Source organism: Atractosteus spatula, chromosome 11, assembly GCF_055471065.1.
Source record: "Atractosteus spatula isolate fAtrSpa1 chromosome 11, fAtrSpa1.hap1, whole genome shotgun sequence".
Classification (NCBI taxonomy): domain Eukaryota; kingdom Metazoa; phylum Chordata; class Actinopteri; order Semionotiformes; family Lepisosteidae; genus Atractosteus; species Atractosteus spatula.
Genome location: NC_142716.1, coordinates 44,775,643 through 44,792,372, shown reverse-complemented (window position 1 = coordinate 44,792,372; position 16,730 = coordinate 44,775,643).

Here is a 16,730-nt window from a genome sequence, read left to right as displayed (position 1 = left end):
TGGTCCACATGCCAAACTGAGTCCCCGTTGGTATTTCTTTGAAGACCATACAAAGCCTGTGAAACCCCCTAATAATGATCGCAGGTCAAATAAAAGCTAAAAACTGAAAAAAAAAGTATTTCCAACTTCAGTGGACTGTTTTATTTTGTCTTTTAACACCAGTAACATTACAAAAATATAATTTTGCAAAGCAATCTAAATGGGTGAAAGGGTGACTGAGCCCTTACCCACCCCCTCACACACACACCTCTCCACCCCCACGACAAGCGCTCTGAATACAGCAGCACAACAGATCTGCTCCCCAGGCTGTACTCTGCTCCTTCTCACTGGGCCGCACTTTGAAGACCACAGTTTCCAAACCCAGTGGGTCAAGCTTTAATGGTGTATTAATTGAGCACCCGGTTATTGTTTGACTGGGTTCTTTGTCTTCAGTTCTTTAAGGTCTCTCCCCCCCCCCCCTTTCCAACACACACACACACCCTCACTGTCACACAGGCCCATGTAGTTCAAGGAATTTAACTGAGAAAAGGGATCAAACGTACAGATGCGCCAAGGCCAGGCCCGCAGGGGTTAAATTCTAGGTTTGCGGGATTTGTTTCTTAAAGAGGCTCACTTAATGCGGTGCAATGCAACGCTGGGAATTTATAATGATTTTAATTAGAAAAGGTGGTGTTAGAGGGTCTCAGCCTATTTCATGGAAATGCTCAAACTCCAGGAGGCCGGGAGGCAATTAAATACGGGCTGATTAAACCGCCACCACCCCCAACACCACCCCCGCCACTGCCCCCTCCTCCTCCTCGTACGTCTCCTCCCCCCTCCTTCAGGAAAATCCCTTCTTTATTTCCGCAGGAGCACAGAGGAGCTCGGCGGGCGCCGTCAGGTGTGGCTTGTCTGGATTTTCAAAGGGCAGAGAAGCTGGGCTTGCGGCAGCAGCGCGCACGTGGTCTGGAGGATTAGAGCGGGTGTTTGTGGAGCGCCTTGCGCAACTGCGACACGCACCAAGTGGAAAGCCAGAGGCAACCCCATCTACCTGGACAGGGAGGTCGGGCAAATGCAGCAGACAGTCAGTGGCCAGGGGGTGCAATATTCTGTAGGAGGCCACTGCAGCACTACTGCTGTAAGTAAGCAGTACAAAATCCAGATAGCCCTACTAGCAGTGAGCAGAAGGGCCTGTCTGTGAAGAGGATCCTTTTCCCAAGAAGGAGTGAGCAGGACAGGATATCACACTTCTCTCAGGCTACAACAAAAACGCAGCTTCCCTGTTTAAAAAAGAGCAGTCCTCCACCTCCCTCCATGAAGAAACCTTGCTTTCTCTACCAGGCTACAAAGGCTCTGCGCATTTCCAGGGGTCACTGTCTTGAAAACGTTGCTGCAATCTTCAACGGCTGTTAAATAATTCCCCTTTCACTCACTGCAACTCAACAGCTCCCCCTCCTCCCCCTGTTGAATAAACCGATAGAAAATAAACATGTGGTCAGAAAGGAGACAGGGGGTCTGGAAAGAGGAAGAAACTGCCCCCCCCCCCCATGAAAAAAACAAAAGCAAAAACCATAAATAAGCATACAGCGCACCTTGTTCAGAATAGACGAGAGATTCTGTTGTTGAAAGCGTCACAGGAATGTCAGTTTCTTCTTCTGTGCTTCTCGCCTTTTAAAAGGCGACCGGTGCCTCCTGACAAAAGCGAACGTTGGGACTTTAATAGTATTTCTGTGACTAAACGGGATAAGAAAGCAGGGAGCTAAGAGGCTCAGAGTCTCCCCGGATTCCTGGGCGCTGATCTTTTTTAAATGATTTTATTGCTGTCAAAACATTTGTAGTGGGATTAAACACAGCCACTGTGGGATGCAGTTCAGAATAAATTAGAAATTTATAAAACTATTCCTTCTGGGCTTCAGCAGCCTTTGGAAAAAAAAAGAGAAATAAAAAAGCTGATTAATGGCTTTCTGTGCTCTGATTTAACTGTATTTCATTGCTCACATCCTTCAGCAAAGGCATATTAGGAAGTATGGGGACCAGGTGCCTTGGTGGGGCACATTGTCTTTTTCAACTAAATTAAAACTGAGCACCGTATACAGATGAAATCAGACTTTGGGAACTGCAAACAATCTCGCTGAAATAAGTCGCTTTTTAATATTTTTTTTCAGAAGGAAAGGGCATGTACTGTAGTTGTGTGTTGGGGGGGCTGGTGTTATGTGTTTTTCCCCTTTCATGAAGTTTAATTTGCCACTGTGCAGCACAGTGCCTGCACCCAGATGTAAAGCATGGTTCTTTGTAACATCTCCCCAGCCCTCTTGCCTTGCTCTGAGCTTTCCTTACTTTGGAGCAAGGATAATTGAAACTTACAGCCTCCAAATTTTCATTCAGCAATAATAATAATAGATTATAGCAGGCCATTCCACAGCCTTTATTCAGTGAATTTCAATATACAGTTGACAGGTCATTTATAAGACTTGTAGAAATTAAGCACACACACCAATGCCTAGCAAAAAAGTATCTCTTTGCAATGATATAAAAGGTTATTTTGTGCATTAAGATGAGGCTAGATATTATTTTTCAACAGGAGTTCAATCGATCCCAACTGCAGTGGGGACAACGCAACTGGACAATACTGTCTATGAGTTAAGACAGTGCTCATTCTCAGGCCCAGTCGTGTATCATCAACATTGCGTCTCACAACCTGTTATATCATCTCCCCCTCACGTTCTCTCAGCATCTCTGCACGGACACACTGTTGGACATAAAAATCCCAAAGCTCTCCTCTCTCACTCCCCCTCATCAGCCTGAACCTCCTGTTCAGACTCAGGTGTAAATAAGGCTGTTCTCTCGGTCTCACTCCATCTCCAGCAACTATATGGCCTCTGTCCCCCTGCCTCGCACGTTTTCTGCCTTAGTCTCTGCTCTGATACAACATACAGCTGGATTCTTCCTTGTCTGGCTCTCCACCACACTACAGGTTCCAAACACTAGTTTGATATTAGCCTCTGCCCTTATGGCTAGCTGATATGGCGCCCTCAGCAGGCTGGGGGGGTCCACTGTTTCTCTCCTCCCACTGCAGCCCAGCAGGGAGCTGTCGTCCATCCAGCTGCCCTCCCTTCCCTTCCTTTCTCTCTCGTTCTTCTGTACCAGTAGGTGTGATACCAAGCTCTCCTGGCTCTCCACTGCAGTTAGAGCAGGTTTCTCTCTCTGTTACTGCCGGAGTGTGTGCATACATACTTGCACGTGTGTGCGCATTCATGCATTGGTGCAAGCATGTGCATGCATGTGAGCGTTCATGTGTGAGTGCAAGCTTCTGCATGAACGCAAGCGTGTGCATACATGCGAGCGCTCATGCGTGGCTGTAAGCATGCACATACATCAGAGTGTTCACACATGGGTGCAAGCGTGTACAAGGATTTGTGCCTTCATGTGTGGGTGCAAGCATGTGCATACATGTGAGCGTTCATGCGTGGCTGTAAGCATGCACACAGATTTGGACCTTTGTGTGGGTGCAAGCATGTGCATGCATTTGTGCCTTCATGTGCGGGTACAAGTGTGTGCATGCATGTATGGGCTTGTGTGCCTCTGTGCGTTTCTGTGAGTGAGACAGAGAGAACTGCATCGCTAGAGGTCTAGCAGAGTGAACAGTCAAGGACATCATCTCTGCAACAGAGGTGAGCAGTGAGTGCCTGGCACACAGCTGGAGAGACAGTGAGAGAGACATACAGCTAATGCCAGAGTCATACTGTCCGGAAATCTTCAGCACAGCGGTGCTGTTCTGCTGTATCACAAGGGCATGAGCTGCTGTATATGAGGAAGAACAGTTTAGTTTTGACTACAGTAGTATTGGTGGGACAGTGGGAAACTGGTAGGTAGGAGAAGTCAATGCACAGAGAATGGGAGAGCATAATTATCTTTAGCAACCGTGGGAATATTAAAGAAAAAGAATTCAATTTTCATTACCCTCACAGAGAGACATCACAGCTTATTAGAGCTGAAAGTTTCAGGTCACAGAACAAGTTAAAAAAAGTCTGGTACAGACTGGGTGGCCAAGCATTTGATGTAATGGAATATTGTCTGCATCCCCACAGAAAGGTGACAGAGTGACCCCAAGTGTGTGAGGTGACCAGTGAGGAAGAGATATTCAAGCCAGGATCTCATCAGATGAAACTGAAAGAGGATAATTCCACACCCAGAATACAGGCAGTCCTTCTGTGTTTGAGAAACAAGGTAAAACCCTACAGTGAAAATTACATGTGGAAGTGATAAACCAGGACAGAAGAAATTTTAACACTGATGTTAAAGGAGCATTTCAAAATGTATTAAGACACTTTGAGTAAATTGTATAAGGAATTTTTCATCCAAACACAACCAAACTGGCATAATGTTTCACGTGGGCAAAAATAAATCTGACATAACGACCGTATTAGAATTAGATATATTTGGTTAAGATTTCTACAAGCCTTTTAACTAAAAGCTGAGCAAATTTAGATTTTTTGCCCTTTGGATCAATCGATGATCTGTTCCAGCTGTAATTTGTTGCTTTTCAGCAGATCAAACATCTATGTACGGGCAGTTTTCTGCACTGCAGCTCCAGATGAAAAAGCTGTAATTGCACAATTAAGAAAATTAAACAGGTCAGGGAAAGTCACAGCCCAGGGAACACAAACCTAACAAACGGGGCGGTGAAGACAGCTCACGAGACCGACGCTTTCATTTTTCAAGAGCGCAGCCTGTCCTGTGAGTGGAGGGCTTGTGATTAAAGAGACCATGAGCTGGGACAGGGGCAGGCAGTCCTGGTCCTGGAGGGCCAGTGTGTTTTCACTCCAGCTCCGCTCTTAATGACATAAACCAACACTGGCTTAAAGAGACCAACTGAACAGCTTCTCCCAGCTCTTCAGGTGCTGCTTCTAGGAGGAGTCCTAGAAAACGTGCAGACTCACCAGCCCTCCAGCATCAGGATTGTCCACCTCTGGACTGATATTTGCTGTATATTTTTTATTGATTATACAAAAAAGAACTTCACTGCTTTAATCTCTTTATATCAGTGGGTTGAGTCTGTTGTTGAGTTCAGCATTGTAAATGACAATTTGTTTCTGAACTGATTTGAGTGGCTGAATAAAGTCATGAGTATTTCATCAGCATGGTTACCCTTGACTGGCTGGACAAGAGCAACTCCTGCAGCTTTTCAGGTACTTTTGACTTTGCAATAACAGCTGCAGCAGTCCTGCTAGTGATGCTAATGTTTCTACAAAGCCCTCCGGTGTGCACAAGAGTGAATAGTGCTTACAGAAGGGTATTTTAGTAGAAAGAGTGACTTATCCTTTCACACCTGTGCCAGTACACAGTGTCATCGTGCTCAGCTGGTTAACACTTGATCCAGAAAGGTAAGCCATAAAGAAAAAACAGCAGGGAGAAAAGTGAAGACTAGCACAAAAACACAATGAATGGGCTGTGTAACTAGTTATGAAAGGAAATAAAGGGAGGATCTGGATTTGATCAACTTGCCTTTCAACATTGAAAAGATTCTGGTACAAAAGCTGGTGCAACGTTTCGACTTTAAATTGATTTATTACTTCATCAACATGAGATCATCCCGAACTCCTTGGGTTTCATTTCATGCACTGCCCAGTAGATCTACACTCATAAGCAGTGAGGTTTTAAGCATATCAGTATGGGAAATGCTGGGAACAGATGCTTACCTCACTGGCTCTTAATAGGAATTTGCTAGCAAATTGTGTTACGTTTACCTATAATTGTATTAGAATAACTGTCACTGTATAAAGTTCTACCCCACGCCCCTGCAACTCTCCCAAGAACACAGGAATTGCAGGGGGACATCCCACAGGATTAGCACAATGATGGGTAAATGCTACATAGGAGCACAGTTTCACCCCAGACACCCGATCACCACTGATGTCAGAATAAGGACTTAAAGAGAATGTAAGTGATATTTGAAATCCAGATGGCAAATTGTAAGGGGACAAAAACATTTTAAAAATAAAACTTGTATAGGTGTTTTACAGAGTAGACAATGTTGTTAACATGGCCAGACAGTTAGGATAGGAGTGAACATACACTATTACATTCGAAGTAATGCTAAGTGTTTTTTTTTTAAATCCATAAAAACAGGAAATGGTTTTAATAGTGCATTCTCATTTGTCTCAAGCTGAACACAACAAACCTCTTTCACTCCTCTCAGCCAGCCACCTGTGTCATTGTGAATATAATGAGCATCACACACACCTCAGGTGTTTTAGAAATATGTATTATGACTGGGGTGTAATGATTGTGCTTGCAAGAATTACTCTTAATCACATTAGCCCATACCACCAATAAGAGGAATCAGCTCTTTATAAAAAGAGTAGGAAATAAATGTAAGTTTTCATTGTAGGGTACAGATGGTGCCATTACCACAAAGCACAAAAGTGCCAAAATTAAAAACTGGAATTAATAAAGGAGTTTGAAAAGAAAATGCTAAAATTAAGAGCAAGGGTGTTGATTTAGTGTAAAAGTTGTTAGTTCCAAATTAAAGTATATTACAATGCTAAATGTGAAGGATATTTTTTTAAGTCCCATTCAAAGAATGTAAAATTGGTCTTTAAATTAATAAACCTTTGAAGGGTTTACACATTCCAGATTTTTTTTCTTCAGCACAATTATCAGCAATATAGTCAAAGGCAACTGTATAAAAAAAATTAGGTCTTGCACTTTCTTGGTGGAACAGAAATAAAATGAAATGTTGCCTTTGCTGTCAGTAAGCCTGAGGGAGAAAATGAAAATATATCCGGAAAAAAAAATAATGACAATAAACACGTTTTTGTTTTAAATCCACATAACTTTATTAAAACCTAAAGATTCAAAGGGAAGATAAAAATGAGGCTGCTGTCAAATCACTGTGCGAATTTGAGTTACAGACAATTTTAAATCCGAAGCATTCGGAGATGAATGTAGCAAAACTCCACTGATTCCAAGCTGTGGCCTGAACTGTAAACCCTACAGAGAGTATCGATCAGCAGTGATAACACTGTTGCATGATGTATCTTGTGGGGAGCAGAAGTGAGACGCACAGATCTCCACCAGAAATGAGGAATAGTCACTGAACTCAATAATTCTTGGCAGATCAATAAAGTATAAGATTTGCACCTGAAAATAAATATCTAGATTTACTTTTGTGCCTCACTGAAAATAACTTTTTTTCTTCCTCAAACCCTTAGTCGTTATCAGCGTAAGCAGATCTACAAATGAATGCTGGCCATTCAGGTTCGATTAGTGTGCTGACACAATCTCTACAGCAACGTGTGGCTCAGCGTCGTCAGCTCACGGCTATGCCTTTCTGACACCTCTCTCTGGTGCAGCTGCACGCGTGCTGCTTAAACACAGGGAAGCATCATTTGGGAAATATGCAAAATCTCCTATATTCTACCATTTACTCCTCCCACAGTCAGAGAGGGAGAGGGAGATGGAGGGGAAAATATTACTAAAGCAGAACATCAGTGAATTGGTGCTTTGTTTTCGGGAGCTCTTGGGTTATCTCAAAGTGCTTAATTGTAATTTCTCTACTTGCAGTAATGGCTGCTTTCCCCCGGTAGCCCCTGGCCTTCATCAGCAGGGAGCAAGATCAAAAAAGAAATAAAAATATAATAAAGATCACAAAACTCCAAAACAGAACCACAGAACCAACACAGACATTCACTTTTCTATATATCCACCATATAGAACTTTGCACCATAGGCACTTTTGCCTAAATTTTCATGCCAGAGAGGTCCAACACGCATAATAACCCAAAGCAGACATGTACCAAAGTATCATGGGAGAACATGAAATGGAGAAGGACATTAACGGTTCAGCCCCATCAACCCACAATGCTTCCCATAAGGCCTGGTGCATCAATGCCCAGTTTCCTCTTATATACTGTATCTCAATAGGTGAAGATACCTTTGACTTTCTAAAAAGACTTCTCGGAGATTCATTTTAGTGGCAGTACAAACCAGAGGGCGCAAGCGAAAACCCAAGGGAGGTGCATTTAAAACCTATGACATGTGACACTTTTTTTTTACAAGGGAGACTTGTTGGGGGCCTGGAAGCACACCCCAACGATGTTATTGCTTTTTTTTCCCCAAAAAAAATGATTGGATGAGATCCCCCGTATTTGCGTGGGTTTCCTCTGGGTACTCCGGTTTCCTCCCACAGTCCAAAAATATACTGGAAGGTTAGGTGGCTTCTGGAAAAATTTGCTGTGCTGCACGTGTTTGTGTCTGTCTGCCCTCAGTGGACTGGCGTCCTGCCCAGGGTGTATCCTACCTTGCTCCCGTGGCTTGCCAGGATAGGCTCCAGCTCTCCCGCGACCCTGAACCGGAAGAAGGGGTTAGAAAGTGGATGGATGGGTTAGATGAGATAATCTGACCAATTAGCTACTAAAAATAGAGTGAGGTAAATGTGTTCAATGATCTCCTCTCTTTTGTAAACGTTCTTATGTTCTTTAGCCCAGAGAAACTTTGGTCTAAATAACTTGGCATGAAATAACAGGAAAACAGGGCTTTGGAGTAACGTTTCCCTCTTATTTACCTCATATTTTTACTCTCAACAGGTCCTTTCAAACATCAGGATCAGATCAATGTGATGATTTTACTCAAGTTCTACAGATCCTCTATAAGGATACCTGTGGCTTTCATTTCGGACTGCTTCAGAAGAAAATGCAAAGCACACGTTTGCTATGTACTGCATGGTGAGGGGGACTTTAAGACTGAGCCACCAACAAGGAAACAGCCAGTTTATCTGTCACTGTCATCTGCATCAATTGCAAAGTTTGCATGTGTAAAAGGAACAAATGGTTTCATTTTAGAAAATCTGCCTTTATACAGGCCGCCTGGACAGTCTCAAAATATCTCTCTACACTGTGCAAATAAAACCGTTGCGAAGCACAAATGTTAGGCAATTTGTTTGCTGAATGCCCTCTGTGGGACATAAACAGAAAAACGCCTCAACTTCACAGCTGGAGAAAAGAATGAAATACTCACCTCACTAATGGGTCTGACCCTAGTGTAAGGCTGGATTTCTCGGGAGGCTAGTTCATGTCTCAGTGCTGCTGACTTCTAGTGCTCTGGAAGACAACTGCTGCAATGGTATCTGCTTCGAGATAAGCAATTCTATCACCTCTGGCTGTCCATGAAAAGCACAGTGATGTAGTGTTATGGAAGAGGAAGAGCACTGCGGTGTACCTGGGTACCATATGAAGACCTGCGCTGTGCCACGTCCGTCAGACCAGAAGCTTGGTTACAGTGACCCCTGCTGGCACTAAATAGGGATGTATCTATGCCAGACAAGATAAGAAACTCGTACAATATTAGCTTCACTTTCTAAAAGCAACATAAACAATGCTCATAGCCTGACATATCTATTACAGCTGGGACGGCTCACATGGGCTGCCAGACAAGCTACAATATGTATGACACACATTCCGAATTCTTTTTTATGCAGAGAGGCGTTTCTGCATTTCTTGCAAACAATCGATGTCGTGCAGAATAAAAGAGCAGGAATTAAAAAAACTACTTGGAAGATTTAATTGAATAAATGGAGACGAGGCATAATGTCATTAAATATACATTTGTTCGTCTTAAACAGGAATGATCAACCACTTATTTGGGACCATTTTAACTGTGGTTCAAAACAACAAAAAAAGATTTTTACTCCTTCTGCACAACACAACCTACGGGACTATACGGACACCCCACGAACACGTGAGAAAAATAGCTCTTCACTCGCACGTTAAGTGCTGACGAGCGCTTTTAGAATACCTGCATTCCTGTGAAATAACTCAAACAAAACTTAATTTCATATGACAAAACCCCTACAAAGTCTCTTTTTTTTTTTGCATATTATTACGATTCATGAAATCCTATGGTGTAGAGCGGGACGCTTAATTTATCATTCATATCCGTAAATCACAGCAGAGGCTATACTTAATTGCGTCTGAATTGCGTTTCTTAGCTGGACGCCTTGTTCCCCGGGTAGACACTCCTTCCCTGTCTAGCTGCGGCCGCAGGGGGGCGGGAGAGACCCCACTAGGCGACCTGCCCCCCTCCCCCCGACACCCCCCGGCCCTCGCTAGGCCTCCAATCTGCATTTTACAAAACCACCAAATAATCAAACCGTCGCGAGCAGCGCGAGGCGGCCTCCGACTCTAATGAGGACTGACAGCTGAAGACTGTGCGCTCCCTCTTCTCCTTCCCTTGAAGGGAACCTACAACAGTCACCTCCTGGCCTTTTGTAGGGAAAACGGGAACCATTTATCACGCATTACCACTGACTGATTGTTGGGGCTTGTTTTTTACCTGTTCAAAGAACACGCGTTGGTTGTAAGTAACTTGGACTTTCGAGTTAAGCGAAGCTTTAATCAGGGGTCCCCAGGTAAAAAATCAAGTTGTAGCCACCTCACGCAATTTTTTTAAAAAACTATCGCCCACCCAGAAGCCGCCATTCAAATGATGTCGTTTTATGCACAATTACTCTCAAGCCATGCTTTAATAGCGAGTAACTCTTAAATGCTCTTCTGAAAATATTGTTCTAAGACTAAATCAAGCTAAAGGGTTATTTCTCAAAGACATCGACTTTTCTTTTAAAAAACAAATGTCTCTTTTAAAAACAGGAAACAAATACGTCCTAGATATTACTAATTATTTTTTTCATATTCACCTTCCACATTTGACCAGTGAGATTTGTATTGAAATGTAGCCGAAATTTACCCCCCAAAATAGTGCAAAAGTTACACAACAGAGGAGCAGTATACTGAAAAATTGAAAATTCAGAACTAAAGAACATTATGCGATAGTGAAAACAACACACGGACAGCAAGATATCAGCAAATATAAAGGTTGTAATATCTACACCTGCTGTTAGAAACAGGGGATCTTGATGGTATTATAATCCAAACGTATCGCAAAAAGTTTTAGAATCATTTTCTCTTTCAAACAGATTCGAATGTAGACTCTGCGATCTGAATTGTCATATTTGCTGGTAAAATATTCTAAACGTTACCCGTTTTAAAAATTGTGAAAAAACTCCGCGTTTTAGTTACAGTACCGTGAATGAAAAGGCTTTCGTGTTTCTTACGGATTAATACAATTAACTTTGAAGTCTTGACGGCATGGCGACAATTTTAACAGGACCCTACTGTCGCCTCTGAGAGAGGTGGCGGAGAACTTGCAGATTTGTCATTAAATACACATCGCAGCTGCAATAAATACTCCCCGTTTACATTTAAAATACATTTTGACGTTTGCTTTAGTGTGGCTTTAATTTCACGTGCAGGTTCTATATTGCAGAAACAACAACAGAAATAAAAAGATTCAAATGGCGCCTTAAAACGTTAAATTCAATAATACGAAGTCGTTATAGCCTCCTAAATGCCATACTTTGGCACCTAACTATTTTCTGTCGTTTAGAACAATGAATCTTGAAGTAGGTTGCGAGAGTACCAGTTTCTAACTATTTCAAAGTCAAGAAAATGTTTTTTCCCTAGCACTTGCGTATCACGAAACTGCTGTATGTATTGCATATATGGTATTCGGGTGAGTTAGATGCATTTCTGTTTTTTATTTTCAAAAAGCCTTACAGTATTTTTTTATCAACAAAATCAACCATAAGGCGTCGTTAATTAAACTAAAGCTTATAGGCTAAACGGCTGTCTAATCCAGGAAGGCACGTGAGAAAGCAGATGTGTATATAGAGATCGCAATTTCAAAAGATGACGTCAAAAAAGATATACTGGTAGCGTGAGTGTCCTTTGATGTGCAAAGCTTTGGAATAAAATGCACTGACATTTGTGAAGACGTTTAATGTAAGTGCGGAGAGAAGTAATTTAATTAATGAAACATTTGCACAACTCGTGTATTAGGTGTCTAGGTCACTCACTTCGGTATAGCTGGCCAGCTTTAACCTTCGCAATAGGAAATAACAGCATTATAGCACACGGCCCAACTGTTGCTTATACTTGATTTTTTTTTTTTTAGATGACCTGTCAACAAACTCTCGTTTGAATTTCATTTTACTCCGTGGTCATCTAATACCGATTCAAAGGCTAAAAAAAAAACTTGTTCTAAAATGCACACAAGAGACGAGAAACTAGTTTTGCTTGGTCAGAATCATTCGCGTAAGAGAGAATCGCCGAACTGAAACAATAAATAGAACGGTCGAGAGATCGTGGCGGTGTTCTGAGCTCATTAAGGGCCCAATCAAGAGAAGCTGTGGAAGACAAAGGAAATCCTGATTCTGGAATGAATTTCCACTGATCCTTCGGACAGAAGGCTGAGGCTTTAACTGTCCTGAGCGCAACTACAAAAACGCAACCCTGTAATTTTGTCAGCTCTTTTAATTGTTTTTTTTTAATAGTTTTTAACCCTCACAACCAATTACTATTTAGTAATATTAAGACAACAACCCTTATAGCTGGGCTGAACGACGACATGACGTAAACGTACGCGATGGCACTGAATTTGCAAAACGTCACCCTTGCTTTGGACTTACACACGTCATTGCACTGCGACGTAGCAGCTTGACCTCGGCGGTTGATCTTTCCGCCTAAAATCTGGACTGCCAAGATATTCGGTTAGCAATGACGATACAGCTACAAACACCTCGCCAGTGTCGGTTTTCAGAAACACTCTGGGGGTTTTCTAAGTTATAATGAGAAATCGAAAATCGGAAAAGGTGAACTATTCGCCTGCGTCCAAATTGTTTTCAGGTGGGAAACAGCACAGACGAATTCTAAACCCCGAGACACCCTAAACAAATATTGGCCTTTCCCTTAATATATTTTTATTTCAATGTGTGTGTTTTTTTTTTGTGGAAGCACAGACTTTATTACTGATATTATTGTCATTTTGCACTCAGAACTCGCCCCCCCCCCGTTGAAGTAATTTCAGATTAAAGTTCAGGAAAAGTGGTACTTCTATAAACCCTCCCCCCGTATCACTGTTTTGGAAAGGGGGCAAAATTTATACACCGTTATGTGCGGGTTGTCTTTTTTTAAGGTTTTTTTTTAAATAAAAATACACCGTGTTAAGTGGATACAATATTTATTAGACTAAAATAATGCTACAAAACAACACGGGATGAACGCAGAACGCGTTTGCGGTTAGCAGAATTAACAGCGTGGGTTTGCGCTCACTTGCCATAGCAAGGCGTTTCGCTGCTCCTCGGGGGCTACAGCGCCAAGGTAGCGAGTTCGAATCGCGCAGGCCGCTCGCTCGAGCTGTCCCCGGCTCCCGCTGTCTCGTACGGGCTCTCCCTCGCGATGCGGGATGAGGAGTAATGCAAACAGACAGGTGAGCCGAAAGACACATGTACAAGCCAGTCCGTAACTCTTTAAGTCTTCACATCAATTAGGAACCACATTACAGCACATTCACGTCTGGGGGAAAAAAAGGTTTGGGTACTGGCAGGAGATTGGTTAATACAGCCAATTAAACTGGGACATTTGTTGACTGCTTTATGTAATAACCTTTATTTAAAAAAAATCCCCGTACGTGTTTTATTTGCAGACCTGCTGGAGTTTTTTTTTCTTCTTTAAATCCGAAACTTACAACCCAACAGATAATTATATATTTATACAAATGCGTTTTCATTGTGAAGATTCCTGCGATGATTAATGCTGAAGCGTCTCACGCGATTTGCAGACTGCATAATTTCATAGACTGAGATAAATTAAGGATGAACGTTTACTTAAAAAAACTAGTCAAAATGCAACCAAATTAGCATAAAAGCTCGGTTATAACGTGTATTTCGTCTTGGAAGAGGGGGCTAAACGACTGTCATGTCTTTTGAGGTCTCAGAACAGAATATAAATGCTAAAATTATGGTACATAAACCCACAATAAAAGGCCCTTTAACGGAATTCTGTTTAGTCTCAAACATTCCCAGTTTATTTTCCATATGTTCACACAGTTGCTTATAAAAATGCGTTATCTTATCTGTTAATGATGTAGAAATCGCACATACCCTACAGTTAATTAAATATACAGATCACCTTTGAATTGGTGAATTGAATTGATACCATCCTGTAATACCTGGGAACACCTATCCCACTGTTTCATTAACGCCTTCTTAAACGGGCACTTTAAAATAATATACAAATGACTATTTTCTTATGCAGAGTTATTTTTGCCAAGGTAGTAAAAGCTTTGAAACATAAACACGACATGTGACCCTTTTTTGACAGAAACCATAACTCGACTCGAGGTCACTGGCGAAATTCGTACTAAAACTGCGAGACCTCAACTCTTCACAACCGCGAGGGAAAGTTACAGAAACCTCGACTATACAAATCATCTACACGAGAGGATCCAACTCTTAATACGCCCTGTTCTTGATTTCTCTTCGAAAGAGTTGCACAATAAAATTTAAAGTATAGATTACTTCCGCAATAAAGCATTAACAATACATTGGATGTATACCTTTGACGGAATTCGCTAAAATTACACGTTTTGAAGTAATAAGAAACACTGTTTGATTGCAAGTCCCTTTCTCTGTAAGGACTGTTAATAATACAATTCAAATGATAAAATACATGAGACATCTGTAATGCTGTCGGGAAACAAACTGTATTTCTAACTTTTAAGACATCAAATGTTTAACCCAGCAAGTCTTATTAAAAAAAAAAGTAAAATAGGATCAAACTATTAAAATAATGCAGTAGAAAATTGGCCCAAATAAGTTTTACATTTGCTAAGAGGCATATGTGCATTGCACTTTCAGAGAGCGAGTGGCATCAATGACGTTTGCTTAACCAGAATGGATGGATTTACTAATCTACGTGAGGGTTTTGGCAGGAGAACCACTCAAACATGTTTCTTTTCTATGTTAATTTTCATTTCGCCGCGCTGTTTTTTTTAACGTATTTGCAACTCTCGCGTCTCACGGCGCTCTGAGGTGAGGCCGAAGCGCTGTTTTATCGTTTCTCCTGTAAACCGAGTCCCATCAGCCGGGCCTTTTATACCCGCCGTCATGTGACGTCGCACGCGGCGCCCCCTCTGACCTTGGCTGTCCCCCTAACCTCTACCCTCGTGCGCGTCCCCAGATCTGCCCGTGCTGCAGGGTCTCCACCGAGAGCGAGACTCGAAACCACAGCGACCTGCCGTAAGACTGGCTTTCGGATGTATCACGCTTCAAACAAAAGAAACTCGTCTTTACCAGCCTGCTTAAATGTACCTTCAAATACTGTCCAAGTTCCCCAAAACTGCAAGAGTCGTCTAGCTGAATATTTTCAGAAGCTGTATTTCGGGGAATAACCTGGATAGGCCTGCGCAGAGTAAAATAAAAATTCAAGTTTGAGTAAAGTCAGTCGTGAAACTATGAACATTTTGCTAAGTAATTTACTGATAAATATCAGCATTTCGCCTCACACTGAAAGAGATACCTACGCACTTGCAAACGCATAGCAAACCTCCCCATTTCTTAAAACGAGCCGACAATAAAATATACGCGATGGATCCACTGTAGCACTCAATCATGTAATAGCTATTGGTAAATTCCCTGAATTCAACTGCGTTGCACGTTTCCCCAGCCCCGGGTTCACGTTTTTAAACTTTAACAATGTGTATTTATGTGATCTGAAAAATGTCTGCGTGTATAATTTCGAAAACCTCAAGTCAATTGCAGAAGTTAAAGATTAGCCCTACATTTCAAAATGCAACCGCAGGCTGCATTCCTAAATATAAAATAAACTCCGCTGAAAGATATACAATTAAAGTCTTAAAATAAATTACCATCAATTGTCTAAATATGAGAACTTTGAGTAAATTCTAAAATTTTATCTTGAGCCCTACCTTATACTGTGCAACTACATTAAACCTTCAGAGGTCAAATATAAAAGATAAATTATGAATTCGCGCATTTTTAGAAAAAAATGAAATCAAACTAAAATAGTTAAAATACATAACACAGCAACTCAGAACAAAAATGCAAATAGAGATCAAACAAAAGTTATTATTTTTATTATCCTTTGTGAAATTCTATAAACATTCTGCGGCGTGGCGTTAACATAGTCGATATATTTTTAGATTCTACACGCGACTAAACCTATTGCTTAAAACAAACGCATTCATATTTCATATCGCTAGCAGTTCGGTGAAATCGGGTAATAACTGAAGATTTTTAACAGACGCCTTTAGAAAAAACAACTACAAGTGAGGGAAGTCGTGACAACATTATATAAACGTCATCCCCGCAATCAAACTAAAATGTTATTAAGTACATTAATCCTGTGCGGTACCGCTTAAATCTGCGTTTGGCAATGCCAAGATATTGTTACACATATATTACAGAGATTTATACAAGCTCAATATTTGCTGAATACATCACACATCAACAAAAAAATATCAAATAGCGTACCGGCTACAAAATATTTGTAGGTGCACATACAAACATAAGTGATGCCTTGTTTGTGCTTTGTCTTTTGGGGTTTATCGAAATTGTAACGCTACTCCTCTAAACAGGAAATTAAAAAGACCAAAAACGCTCCAAAATCCATCACATCTCTACAGAAAATATTACCTCCAGACCTTGCGTCACACACAAAAATAAGTCAGACATTAAATCTCCCCCGAATAATTTAGGCCATAAAGAACAATTGGACGTCCTAACTGCGTATCCTAACTAAACGTTTCGTGCTGAAATTGTGCTCATGAGGTTTTTAAACCAATTTTGGAACAGGGGGAGGGAAATAAAAGTATCGTTCAGTCCTGGCGGCCTTCATT